The sequence below is a fragment of the Giraffa tippelskirchi genome, chromosome 11 (genome assembly GCF_054371585.1).
Source record: "Giraffa tippelskirchi isolate mGirTip1 chromosome 11, T2T-mGirTip1v1.2.pri, whole genome shotgun sequence".
NCBI classification, from domain to species: Eukaryota; Metazoa; Chordata; class Mammalia; order Artiodactyla; family Giraffidae; genus Giraffa; species Giraffa tippelskirchi.
The window spans coordinates 49,525,364-49,540,103 of record NC_137285.1 but is presented as its reverse complement, the minus strand read 5'-3'; the positions used below and the strand labels follow the sequence as shown (position 1 = coordinate 49,540,103).

The window sequence follows — 14,740 nt, the reverse complement described above, 5'->3', positions numbered from 1 at the left end:
CCACCCAGCCCTGCTTCTCCCCTCTCGCTCCCTTATCAAAACAGTCATCTCTTGTATCTCATTCCTTCTGTTCTCACTTTTGACCTAACCGTCTGAAAAAGTTGTGATTAACTTTTAGCTCTAGGACATTCCAAAAAAAAAAAAAAGAATAATGATTTAAACTCTGAATTTGAAGACCTTACAGCACATTTGAGATTCAGCTGGAGAGAGAGAGAAAAGTTAACGACTATAAACAATGTGTGATTAAAAGTATAAGGAGGGAGGGTCACTCTCAAATGCAGTGGGAAAGGTCCTGGTAGGAGGTGAGCATCTAAGTGGAACCCCGGAGGGTCTACTGGATGAAGATCAGGGCACAGGAGAGTGCAGGGGATTGTGGGAGTGCTGTGGGGAAGCAGCAGCGCTCTAACAACGGCTTGACAACAGGAAGTGGCTAATATTTTGTGAAAGTGGCATCCCTCCACAGGGTATTTGTTTACAAGGAAGAATTGGAAATGGAATAATCCATTTTTTTATGGTGTGTATTTCAGGCTCTAGAACAGGTGGGTGGGAGCTATTTGCATGGGCATCCTGTCCTCGTTTCCATAATAGATTCTCCCCTAGTGCCTGCAGTGAGTCCTGCAGAAAAGCCTGACTGGTCAGCCAGTTCCCAGGGCCCCCTAAGAACAAAGTCTTATATGTGGAAGCATCTCTCCCTCTCATCGCCCTAGAAACATGTCATTGTGAAATGCCATGGAGTTCCCTTAGTGCCAGTTGTGAGATGTATCCACTGTTATTTCTGCTGAGGAAGCTGTTTAATCTTTGCATTCAGCCTCAGAGTCCGTGAAGAAAAGTGATTTAAAGTTGAAGCGAGTAGACAGTGGCATTCAGGCATCAAACCACCTTTCTGGGTTGACTCACCTCGGTTCACCGGGAGGCAAAGGATGTCTGAGCTGGCAAGGACCTCAGAGACCCTCGAACTCACAGTTTCTCAAGCTGACCACACAGTCTTGAGGATTTGTGAGTTATCCACTTGAATTTTTTGAATTTTGATTTTTTACTTAGATAATAACCTAAAAAGAGAGTCAGGCTGCATTCTGAGTGACCACCTGATTACCAAATCCTGCTCTTTCAGTGCCTGATAGTATTGATGACCAAGTGGACAGTAAGCATTATGACTTTAATTATGCAGGCTAGGGAATAAAGAAGAGAGGTAGCTTTCATGTGGAAAAGATACCCTTGGATCACTTAAAGCCTGGATGGTATTACAAAGCCATATGTGAACAAGATTTACTGAAGTTTTAATAAATATGCCCCCTCCCCAAATTCCCAGGTAAACTTTGGAGACATCTGTTTAGTATTATACCCTGCCTTCAATTATGTAGATTGAGCTAATCAGCTGGGTGAAGTGAAAAAAAAAAAAAGATTCCAAAATGGCAGATTTGTGTTGGAGAGTACTCATCGCGTTTGACTGGTCCAATTGGGAAGAAAAGAGGGAGGGTGGAAGGAGCAGGGAGAAAATAAAGGAGTCTTTATAATCTCTGGGAGAGTTTAGGTAGGAAATTATGGCTGAAGATGAGAGAATGAGAGGATTTAAGCCAGTTTTGGTATGAAAAATACAAAAAAATAAAAGGAAGAAAGGAAATGGGATTTTACGCAGAGCTGTTCACAGTTATAAATGGGATCTTCTTGTGACTCCTGGGACCCCAGATGAATTGAAACTCACAGCTAGAAATTTAGCTCCACCAGGAACTAAGTAGAGGCTGTGTTGGTTAACATCTTTTTCTCATGCTATCCAGGTGAAATTTTCATTAAGGCTGAGTGTTTAGTTTCTAAATGGCTTTGAATAGTTTGCTTACATGACAGAAGAATAAGGGGTGGAGTGAGAAAGGGTAAGGCTGTATACCAAAGAAACCTGTTGTTTTTGTTCAGTTGCTCAGTCATGTCTGACTTTGTGACCCCATGGACTGCAGCACACCAGGCTTTTCTGTCCTTCACCATCTCCCGGAGTTTGCTCAAACTCATGCCCATTGAGTCAGGGATACCATCCAACCATCTCATACTCTGTCATCCCCTTCTCCTCCTGCCTTCAATCTTTCCCAGCATCAGGGTCTTTTCTGTGAGTTGGCTCTTTGCATCAGGTGGCCAAAGTATTGGAGCTTCAGCTTCAGCATCAGTCCTGCCAATTGAATACAGGACTGATTTCTTTTAGGATTGACTGGTTTAATTTCCTTGCAGTCCAAGGAACTCTCAAGAGTCTTCTCCAACACCACAGTTCAAAAGCATCAATTCTTTGATGCTCAGCCTTCTTTATGATTCAACTCTCACATCTGTACATCACTACTGGAGAAACCATAGCTTGGACTAAATGGACCTTTGTCAGCAAAGTAACGTCTCTGCTTTTTAATACACTGTCTAGGTTTGTCATAGCTTTTCTTCCAAGGAGCAAGCAGCTTTTAATTTCATGGAGTCACCGTCTGCAGTGATTTGGGAGCCCAAGAAAATAAAGACTGTTTCTGTTTCCATTATTTCCCCATCTGTTTGCCATGAAGTGATGGGACCACATGCCATGATCTTAGTTTTCTGAATGTTGAGCTTTAAGCCAGCTTTTCCACTCTCCTCTTTCACTTTCATCAAGAGGCTCTTTAGTTCCTCTTCGCTTCCTGCCTTTGCTGTAGTGCCAAGTGGTGTCATCTGCATGTCTGAGGTTGTTGATATTTCTTCTCCTGGCAGTCTTGATTCTAGCTTGTGCTTCATCCAGCCTGGCATTTTGCATCATGTACTCTGCATATAAGTTAAATAAGCAGGGTGACAATATACAGCCTTGATGTACTCCTTTCCCAATTTTGAACCAGTCTGTTGTCCCATGTCCAGTTTTAACTGTTGCTTCTTGACCTCCAAACAGGTTTCTCAGGAAGCAGGTAAGGTGGCCTAGTATTCCTATGTCTTTAAGAGTTTTCCAGTTTGTTGTGATCCACACATTCAAAGACTCTAGTATAGTCAATGACGCAGAAAAAGCCTGTGGCAGGGCACAACTCATGAACATTTATCAGTGAAAAAGATAAAGATATAACTCAAATGGGCTTCCCTGATGGCTCAATGATAAAGAATATGCCTGCAATGTAGGAAACTCAAGAGACGCGGATTTGATCCCTGGATCAGAAAAATCCCCTGGAGGAGGAAATTCTGGAAATTCATTCCAGAATTCCTGCCTGAAAAATCCCATGGACAGAGGAGCCTGGTGGGCTATAGTTCAAAGGGTTGCAAGGAGTTGGACACGACTGAACGACTGAGCACACATAGCTTAAGTGGAAAGAAAAGTCTGACTGGCTTGGGGGGATTTTGAACATGGTTTGGGGCTCATTAAGTAGATGACCCTTAAATGGAAAAATCTGCCATTTCACGTTCATTTTGAAACCTCATGCTTGTCATGGTCCCACTGATGGTGGCGAGTTCTTTATATAATGGCATTTTTCCATTTTCGAGGCTTTAAAGAGAAGAGAAGAACGTTCAAAACCACTGAAACTGCTCCAGGAGGCTGTAGAGCTTTCAAAGAATGGCCTTCTCCAAAGGGAGGAAATAAAAGGAAGCCCTTCCTTCCCTAGATTTAAAAAATTGAAGCCAATATGCTTTGTATTATCCTTTTGGAAACTCTGTCAGTGTCCATTGTTATATGATTGTTTAGCAATCCAGGCAGATTGACACGGTTAGTTTGATTCCACAGGCTATCTTGGTCAGAGTAATAAAATGCTTGGCACTGATGCCTGTAGCAGTTCTGTTTACCATGGGAGGGAAAATGCCTTGAGATTGGGCAAGATCTCAGTAACAACACAATGCCATCCTTCTTGGCCAGCAAGATTTCAGCTCATCAGATTTCTCAGCCAGTTTTGAAGTGACTTTAAAGCCAGTGATTTTTTTTTTCTTTTTACTTATGGTTGATACTTCTTTTTTCTAAGAAGACCTTATGAGATTATATTAAGAAGCTACAGAAATAAGTTGTTCTTGCTAGACACAATAACATGCATATGCCTGCTTTTCTTTTCTTTCCTTTTTTTACAGCTTCTGTGTTGTTGTGGTTTTGGAACAGTAACATACCCATTTGTTAATTAAATGCCTAAGTTAAAGGGCTAGTGCCATTTTTAACGCATGGCTCTTCTGCCTTCCTAGATTCCAAACACGGAAGCAATAATAAAATGGTTCCAAATACCCTTGTGTCTTTGCTTGGAAATATACATTTTCAAGAGAGTCACCAAAGGCCAAGTCTTGTCTAATGATGTTGCAGACTGCTTTATCTACTTTTTCTAACAGTGTAGCATGTCCTAATGTCCTTTAATCTTATTTTGTCCAACCACATCACTTATGTATTGTTCACCTCCTGTTTTTTGACTTTTCTCATTAGGTTATGACAATTAAAGTAGTGATATTTGGCATAGTTCCACCATATGCTGCTGCTGCTAAGTCACTTCAGTCGTGTCCGACTCTGTGCTACCCCATAGATGGAAGCCCACCAGGCTCTCTCGTCCCTGGGATTCTCCAGGCAAGAACACTGGAGTGGGTTGCCATGTCCTTCTCCAATGCATGCAAGTGAAAAGTGAAAGTGAAGTCACTCAGTCGTGTCCGACTCTTAGCGACCCCATGGACTGCAGCCTACCAGGCTCCTCCGTCCATGGGATTTTCCAGGCAAGAGTACCGGAGTGGGGTGCCATTGCCTTCTCCGAGTTCCACCATATATAGATTTAAACATGGGTAAAATCGCACTTCAGTTCTGGCTCAAATAACTGTAAGGTGGTCTTCTAGCTTAATATTTAAAGTAGTAAGTCATAATCAATATGAAAACCTAAAAAGTAAAGTGCAAAAGTTATTGTGGAAAAATTGCAAACCACTGATAATGAATTTATAAAATCCAATGCTAGTTGCCTACCCAATATCCATCTATCTTTCTTCCATGAGGACTTTTTAAAAAATTTACCCTCCCATATTACTTTACATTAGGGGTACCTATTGGCATAATTTTGACTAATGAGATGCAAGCAGAAACCTATTAGCGATTTCAGAGAAAGTTTTAAAGTTCTTTCATCCTTCACTCAATTTCTTCTTGTTTGGAACTTGAATATGATGCCTGTAGGCCATTTTGCAACCATGAGGCAAGTATGAGACCAAAGGCTCATGGGCTAAGATGGTAGAGTAGAAAGATGGTTGAGTGGTTCCTGATGACATCACTGAGCCTCTTTATCAGCCTTGGTTTATCTACTCCTGGACTGTAGTTGTGGAGACCTCTATCTGTTTAAGTTAATATAGGAGGTTTTTCTGTTATTTGCAGAAGTATATGATTCTAGGTGAAATTCTCAGATTGTTTGAATCTGTTTACAGTTATTCTTTCTTTCATAAACCATGAAAATAATTGATGAGCAGCTTCTATATTTGGCCTTTCTATAAGATTATATACTCTTAAGAGCTACTCCCAGCGTATTTCTCTGAGTTAACCGATCTCAGTATCCCTTTGATTTCCTGTTCTTCAAATCAGCCAAGAATTTTGACGAATAAGAATTAGGCAAAATTATGCCACCTGAAGTGTTCAAACTACATGGAACAAGAATCAGGAATTGGGTTAGGGGCTCTCTAAAGTTAAGCTTAATGGATGGTTGTAATTTTAACATGTTAACAGTCTAATTAGACACCTGGAATCATTGCTATTTTATTAAAAGAAGCATTTTGTGACTGCTTGTATGTAGTCAGCTAAATGATTTTATGGCATATCCACATGCCATGCTCCATTTGATTTGTATATAACAGTTTTCCTCTCTCAATATTGTCATTATTTATACATTTAATATTTTATTAATATGTCCTCAAAATAACCTGAATGGGCATAAATACTGATGAGTTAAATGACATTTAATCATAGTGATATAAGACTGTAGTTGTTCATTTTGAATGAACTTTTATTGTCTTCCTTTGATTACGTTATTATCATATGTATTAAGCACCCCTGTTAACTATTGCATGATAATCTTTCACATTTTGAACTTTTAAAAAATCTGAGATAACCTAATTGGACATGCATGCCTTGAAACTACAACAGACACACTTCATTTTAATATGAAAATTTTGCTATTGAGTTAAAAGACCCACAAGGCTTAGAAGTGAAATCTAACAATTGTTATTTCCTATTTTTAAAAGGGGGACATATCAGTGACTGTTGGGGTATAAAGAAGTTTCCAGCAGAACCTTTGTAATCAGAATGCATTGATGAGGAGAGCTCAGGGCTGAGGCAGGAATTGTAGATAGTGGACCTACTCTCCATGCAAAGTGAGGGTAATTATTTTTCTATTGCTGTGGAGGAAGAAGAGAGGGAAAGAGAGGACTGAGCAAATTAATACATGTCTGGGACCTCGCTTGTGGAAGCATTTGAGAACTTTTTTTTTTATCTAATGGTCTTATTGAGGTATAATTCACATACTGTAAAATTCACTTTTTTTAAAGCATGCAATTCAGTGTTTTTAGTATATTTATAGTGTTAGGCAACTGTCACCACTGTGTAATCTTAGAGCATTTTCAGTACCCTCAAAGGAAACCCTGAACCCATTACCAGTGACTCCCCACTCTCGCTTCCTCCTACATCTGACAATCACTCATTTAGTTTTTGTTTCTATGGAGTTGCCTTTCCTGCCCATGTCATATAAATGGGAACATACAATATGTGGTCTTTTGCAACTGGCTTCTTAGCATCATGTTTCAAGGTTCACCAATGTTGTTGCACATATTAATACTTCATTTTTTTAAAACTGTGGAATAACATTCCATTGTATGAATAAACCACATTTTGTTTATCCATTCATCAGTTGATGGACACTTGGGTTGTTTCTGCTTTTTGGCCAGAATAAATAATGCTCATATGAACAGTAGTGTACAAGTTTTTGTGTGCACTGACAAAGGTTCTCTCCTTGACCAAACTTTAGCCAGGCTCCTCTGATCCTCTTTTTAACTAATCCTTGACCTTGGCCCTGTCCTTGCCAGACCTGCATAGCAGTTTTAGCAAGTATCTTGCTAAATCGAGTCCTCCAACCCTTGCTAGCTGATAACCCTAGGATCTGATCAAGTTCCTCACCCTCCCTTTTGATGGATCTGCTTTCAGCAAGAAATCCTGTTAAGTTGGTTTAGCAAGATTCCCTCTATCCTTCATGTCTTCTTTTAATAATTTTCCATCCACTGACCCCTCACTTTGGTTTTCCTGTTCTCAAAGGACAAAGAAGGAAATAAGAGAGAACAAAGCCTGTAAGAATTAGTGTCTTCCCTTCCAAATACCTTAATACTTTACCAAATGTGTTTGTATGTGTATGCATATGTGTGCAGACACTGGAATATGTTCTCTAAGCAGGGTGAGTACAAGATTATAAAAACTCTTCATAACCTCCACTATACTCTCTGCCACAGTGGGGTTGAATACACAACAAGCACAGTTGATTGATTCTCCCAGGTTCTGCTTGCTCAGTTATTAAAAGCCTCAATAACTAAACAGCTTTCCTTCTGTGAAAGTTCAAGTCACTCAGTTGTGTCCAACTCTTTGCAACCCCATGGACTATACAGTCCATGGAATTCTCCAGGCCAGAATACCAGAGTGGGTAGCCTTTCCCTTCTCCAGCGGATCGTCCCAACCCAGGGATCAAACCCAGGTCTCCCGTGTTGCAGGTGGATTCTTTACCAGCTGAGCCACGAAGGAAGCCGTTCCTTCTGTAATATGTATTTTTTTAGAAGTCAGACATGGAACATTCATTTTCTTTTGAAATAGGCTCTTTTACAGACAAAATGTTGTAGATCAATTACTTCATTTAAAAGATTTGTCTTGCCAGAAGTGAAACAACAACAACAACAAAAGAACCTATAATCCCATTGATTAGAAATTTTAACTGAAGTAAATTTTTTATAATGCTGAAACTCAGTGCCTTTGAAGTAGAAATTAGGTGGTTTTCCGTGAAGACAAAGAGCTCTTAATTAATATTCATAGCAATTGATGTATAATTTTGGTCACTGGAGGACTACTATGGTTTTCCATTGATATCTTGAGGCCAACAGAAAAGTAATTAACAATTGAATATGAGAGTCATACAGTTAAATTATTCCTTATTTCATAGTAAGCTCTACATGCATACTTAATTATTTTCTGAAAGTAAGACAATACAGAATATCATATTTTTCTTCTTCTCTAAATTGTGTGTTTTATGTTTTTTTCTTAGGCACAGATGACTTTCGGTGCAATTTGGATAACTAAATGCTGAGCAGATCAAGCGTGAGTGTGGAAAAGAATTTAGGAATAATGATAAGAGATATAATAATAGATAAAAGAAAAATTCTGCTGTATTTATATTTCTTACATCTGAAATGTGGAAAGTGTTATTTAAACTCAGAAATTTGGAGCGTTTTAGTGTTTGAAATAGTCACATGGAAATCTGTGTTCTGATCTCCTTTCTAACACTGACTTAACTGGTGAAGATTGATAAGCTATTTATGTGTTTATTGGCCAGCAAATGCTCATTCCATTCAATTGAGTTCAGACCCACTTAGCTACCTAGCACCTTGTTTTGTCAAGGTTTTTGGTGGTACCAAAAGACTCAGTCCTTTTCCTCAGGAAGCTTCAGAAGAAAACTGCCTATGTGATTGTGGAAAGCTGTGGTTTATGGCGCCAAAAGTACTTGGCTTTTTTTTTTTTTGCTCCGTTGTTTTTCATGATTTTAATACACTTTCAGAATAGATTTTCTGGATAACAGCAAAGCTGACAGATAAAATATAATGTGGCATATGTAGCAATGTCCATTCAGGAATGTGTTCTTTTTAGATGCAGTGCTAACTTTTCTGTCCCTACAGTTGGCTAATTACATAATAAATAAAAGTCATGATCACCCTAGACGTTAGGTGTCACACCGGAGGCTGGCTGGACAGGGATGTTATACTAATTCCAATGTGCTTTGGGTCAAACTGTAGCTTCGGAAGATTACTATCTAAGAGAACTCATAAATATGGAAACTTTTGTTTTGCAATGTAATTCTGTAATGATCCTAATATGTCTCTCCGAGAGATAACATGCCATGTTTTACTGAACTTCATGTCTACTGCCTGGGGGTGGGGGGGAGGTGATGTAGGCTTTGAGTGGAGGCAGAGGAAATGTGGTGTTGAAAGAAGTCTCTGTATTTTAATGTTGCACACTCTGTGTGCTTGTTGGGGATTGGGATGGGCAGCAAGGGGATGCTGGTGGGATGAAGTAGGAGGGATAAAATGCGCCTGAAAGACCTACACTTCTCACCCTCATCCCCATCATCTCTGTGTTCTACTAGTGCATCATTGTAGTTATCCAGCTTCTCTAAGTGCTGTTTATTCTGGGTGAGTAAGGCTGGTTATTCCAATAATCATATCAGCAAGACAAAGGGACAGATAAGAGACAAAGAACATGAGTTTGGAAAATGAAAGATGGGTAAGCGAGATGTTCCAGGTGTGGAAAGTGGATGGTGAGCTTTAGAACTCTTAGAGGAGAGGAGAGGGTGCTGGGTTGGGTGCCTTGGGGTCAGAGCGTGGGTGCTAGAGTCTAAATAGTATTCACCCAGATTCATATATTGAAGTCCTAACAGGATCTCACCATGTGACTGTATTTGGAGATAGAGCTTTTAAAGAAGTAATTAAGGTTAAATGAGATCATATGGATGGGCCCTAACTGGTATCCTTATAAGAAGCGGAAGTTAGGATGCGCACACACACACACACACACACACGACACGTGAAGACAGAGGGGGAGCCATCATCTGTGGACCAGGGAGAGAAGCCTCAGAAGGAACAGCCCTGTTAACACCTGGATCTCAGACTTCTAGACTCTGGAAGTGTGAGAGAATGAGTTTCTGTTGTTTGAGCCACCTGTCCTGGGTATTATATTATGGCACTCCTAGCAAATTGATACAATAGGACCTGGGGAGACAAATTCATAAGGAAGTAGGAGGTTGATAGAGTTGGCCTTTGAAGTTTGTCCACGGCCCTTGCCGCAGGTGGCCGGCGGCTGCATGCTGGTGGTTGGCTGCAGTCTGAACACGAAGGCAGTCAGGCTCATTTGGAAGCTGCACAAACTCATCTCTGACGCCGCAGGCCGGCTACTCTGGCTTTGTTCTCCAGGAGAGCCTCGATCCTTCCTGTCCTCTACCTGCTCCTCGCTATGCTCCGAAGGAAGTGGGGAGAGGTCCTAATGCCCTGGGGCAAGGGGGGCAGAGCTACTTCCTGTAGTCTTCTGGGGTGGGGGTGGGGGGAGGAGGCAATAAAAGGGTGTTTTGCCTACTGAGAATTGAAAAGCAGTAATAAAACTGACTGTGAGTTGATATGCTTCTCATTGTCACCAAGCTCCAGCAATTTTAAACAATGCCAGGCCCCAGCACCACCCTCTCCACCCCCAGCCAAATCATACATTTTGTTGGCCTAAGTACTCACAAATTGCTGGGGTTACTGTTGAGTTTTATGGCTATATATCTAAGCTTCCCATTGCACTTGTTTTTATTCCCTTTCCTTTAATAAGAATTGAGTTCTGTGTGGAAGTAAATTTGGAGAAGTCCAGATTATACAGTTGGCCCTGACATAGGCCAAGTCAGCGATATGCATTGGTTTGGAGAGTAAGTTCTCTAGCGTTGGGAATTGTTCGAGCTCCCGTGGAGCGCAGCTTCTGTCTCCCAGCCCCATGGTACATCATATTCTTGCTTTTAAACCATAGGTTAGACTCAGACATAGAGAACAAATTTATGGTTACCAAAGGGGAAAGATGGGGGAGGGATAAATTAGGAGGTTGGCATTAACAGATACGCACTAATATATATATATATAATTACCAACAAGGACCTATTGTATAGCTCAGGGGACTATACTCAATATCTTGTAATAACCTAAAATGGAAAAGAACCTGAAAAAGAACATTATATATTAAATGTATATATATGTGTATGTGTATACACACACACACACGTACTTGAATCACTTTGCTGTACACCTGAAACTCATACAACATTGTAAATCAACTATTGACATTGCAAATCAATCACTTTTTTTTCTTTAATAAAAAAACAAAACCAAAAACCCAATAGGTTAGAAATTAACTATGGCAATATGTGACCATAAAGATGAAAGAAGAGAACTTGAGTTGCTTCAATTCTGTCACACTTTATGACTGTGGTTGGAGTTTTTGTTTGTGTTTAAAATTTTAAAGAGAAATCTGAGCATAAATGGATTGCAAGGTGTAATCTTTTGTTGGCAAGTGTACCTTCTAGTTCATTCATGAGATATTTTACTGAACTTGAATCCTACCAGGAAAATTAAAAGTAAGATTTATTCATTTTAAATTGCTAATTAGAGCACTTCAAGAAAATAGTGCTTATGACAGAAAATAATTTTGTTGTATGGAGGAGAGGGGTATTAAGAAATGACTGGCTCCAAGTGATACATGTACTAGCTTCATCATTGTGTTATACCTTCTTTCTTCTCTCTTATCTCTAAGGGGAGAAGAGTATTGGTATGGTTCCAGTGTTTGAGGAGATATTTAGACCTCATGCCCTGGGAACTTAGATGTTAGCCAATGTAAATTGGGGAGTGTAAATCATAGTTTCTCACATTGGCATTATATAGACATTCAAACTTAAGGTGTAAACAAGGCCCAAATTAATGTGAAATTAGTTCACTTCCTACTGGTATATTCTACAAACTCCCCCTGAGGGCTAACTGTGTGTCTGGCACTTTGCTTGGTACTGGGGATAGAAAGATGATTAAATCTGATCCCTGCTCTTCGGAACTCCTAGTCCAGGAGGGGAGACAGATATTGAAGTGAACAATTGCAACACAAGGTATGTGTGCGTGTGCTTCGTCACTCAGTCGTGTCCTACTCTTTGTGACCCCATGGACTGCAGCCCTCCAGGCCCTTCTGTCCATGGGGATTCTCCAGGCAAGAATGGGAGTGGGTTACCATGTCCTCCTCCAGGGCATCTTCCAAACCCAGGGATCAAACCCAAGTCTTCCGCATGGCAGGTGGATTCTTTATCATCTGAGCCACCAATGAAGTGGGTAGCCTATCCCTTCTCCAGGGGATCTTCATGACCCAAGAATTGAAGTGGGGTCTTCTGCATTGCAGGTGGATTCTTTACCAGCTGAAGTACCAGGGAAGCCCAACACAGGGTACAAAAGTAGTGAATATAGAATAACGAGCAAGTATTTTGCTCTGTTGGGTTGAAACTGGATGATGATTTTTAAGTTGGTGTTTTCAAGGAGTGAGTCTTTGCCAGGAAAGACAGAGCAGAACACTGCAGAGAGGGGAAGAGCTTCCGTGAGGTAGGGAGGCATGAAAACACATGGAAAGTGGAGGGGGTGATGAGTGGTTTCTGATAAGTGTGTACAGTGGGTGAGGAGGCTGGTGACTGGCTGGATGGGTGGGACCATCAAAGGAAATAGCTTGGGTAGGATGAATCAGGAGGAGAGGCTGGAGGAAGGGGTAAAGATAATGGGCAGGTTCTCTGTTTGTAAGCAAGGCAGTTCAGATAGCTGGCACCAGGGCCATCTGGGGGGTGGACCCCAGAATACCTATGTGTGCCTGCATGCTCAGTCGCTTCAGCCGTGTCCAGCTTTTTGTGACTCCATGGAGTGTAGCCCACCAGGCTCCTCTGTCCATGTGATTTCCCTGGCAAAAATACTGGACTGGGTTGCCATTTCCTTCCCCATGGAATCTTCCTGACCCAGGGATTTAACCCATGTCTCTTACATCTTCTGCATTGGCAGGTGGGTTCTTTACCACTCATGCCACCTGGGAAGCCCAGAATGCTCATGACTCTGCCTCTAAGACACTCTTTCTACAAGTAATAGACTATCAAGCAAATGCTCTCAAGCACATGTGACTCTGCTCTGACTGGGCTGACTCAGCCTAAAAAATTTCTAACTTGTATGTGTCATTTTGTATAGTTTTATTACAGTCCCCATCTGTTAGATTTAATCATGTTTTGCTAATAAGATCAAAAGTGGGGAATATATCAACTCCTAATAGCCTACATTTTGGTTTCTTTGAAAGGTAAATCTTTAAAAAAGTATTTAAAGAAAGTTCAAAGTAATACGTTTTTTGTGATTTATTAGTATTCAGGAATTTTACTGTCAATATATGGGTTCCCAGTCCTGTTAGGCAACCACTTTTCATGCTTTTGGCTGTTCTTCTGGTATTTACCACCATATTTTTGAACCACCAGTTAAATACATCAGTAGGATATGTTTTATGCTTGTATTCATGGAATATATCAGGTGGTTGGGAATTTTTGGAATGAAGCAGAAGGGTGAATATTCAGTACTTGTTCTTGTTCAGCCTCTAAGTAGTGTCTGACTTCTTTGTGACCCCATGGAGTGCAGCATGCCAGGCTTCCCTGTCTTTTACTATCACCTGGAGTTTGCTCAGACTCATGTCCATTGAGTTGATGATGCCATCCAACCATCTCATCCTCTGTCGATTCCTTCTCTTCCTTCCCTCTGCCCTTTCCCAGCATCAGGGTCTTTTCTAATGAGTCAGCTTTTCCCATCAGGTGGCCAAAGTATTGGAGCTTCAGTTTCAGCACCAGTCCTTCCAATGAATGTTCAGGGTTGATTTCCTTTAGGATTGACTGGTTTGATCTCCTTGCAGTCCAAGAGACTATCAAGAGTCTTCTCCAGCACCACAGTTCAAAAGCATCAATTCTTTGGTGCAAAGCCTTCTTTATGGCCCAACTCTCACATACATACATGACTACTGGAAAAACCATAACTTTGACTGTACAGACCTTTGCTGGCAAATTATGTCTCTGCTTTTTAATATGCTGTCTAGGTTTGTTAAAGCTTTTCCTCCAAGGAGCAAGTGTCTTTTAATTTCATGGCTGCAGTCAACATTGACAGTGATTCTTCACAGCCCAAGAAAATGAAGTCTGTCCTTGTTTCTGTGTTTTCCCCATCTATTTGCCATGAAGTGATGGGACTGGATGCCATGATCTTTATTTTTTTGAATGTTGAATTTTAAGCCAGCTTTTTCATTCTCCTCTTTCACCCTTATCAAGAGACTCTTTAGTTTCTCTTCACCTTCTGCCATTAGATTGGTATCATCTGCATATCTGAGGCTGTTGATATTTCTCCCAGCAATCTTGATTCCAGCTTGTGATTCATCCAACTGGGTATTTTGCCTGATATACTCTGCATATAAGTTAAATAAGCAAGGTGATAATATACAGCCTTGATGTATTCCTTTCCCAATTTTGAACCAGTCCATTGTTCCATGTCCAGTTCTAACTGTTGCTTCTTAACCTGCATTTTTCTCCTGCAGATTTCTCAGGAGGCAGCTAAGATGGTCTGGTATTCCCATGTCTTTAAGAATTTCCACAGTTTGTTGTGATCCACACAGTCAAAGGCTTTAGTGTAGTCAATGAAACAGTAGATGTTTTTCTGAAATTCCCTTGCTTTCTCTGTGATCCAACGGATGTTGGCAATTTGATCTCTGGTTCCTCTGCCTTTTCTAAATCCAGCTTGTTCAGTACTTAGACCTACACTTAAGTCTCTTGATTTCTGTGTAATGTCTCTTTCTCTGTATTCTTCCTGTTACTGTGAAGCAGGATCTTCTCCATGCATAGAAGAAGTGACTGTAGGAGTTCTAACTACTCTTGATCCTCAGATTTCTTTTTAATTTTTCTTATTGAAATATAGCTGATTTAGAATGTTGTGATAGTTTTCAGGGGGCTTCCCAGGTGGTGCTAGT

At 40.6% G+C, this 14,740-nt stretch overlaps 1 protein-coding gene across 1 annotated transcript in view; it reads left to right on the top strand.

Annotated features, from left to right (window-relative positions):
- The window catches only part of SLC7A11 (solute carrier family 7 member 11), a 979,966-nt gene that overhangs the window by 252,066 nt on the left and 713,160 nt on the right, over positions 1-14,740 (top strand). Inside the window, exon 5 of the transcript XR_014068605.1 lies at positions 8,211-8,263. The gene's annotated coding sequence lies outside the window, so the exon portion shown is untranslated. Of the gene's footprint in view, positions 1-8,210 lie in introns of the transcript that reaches the window.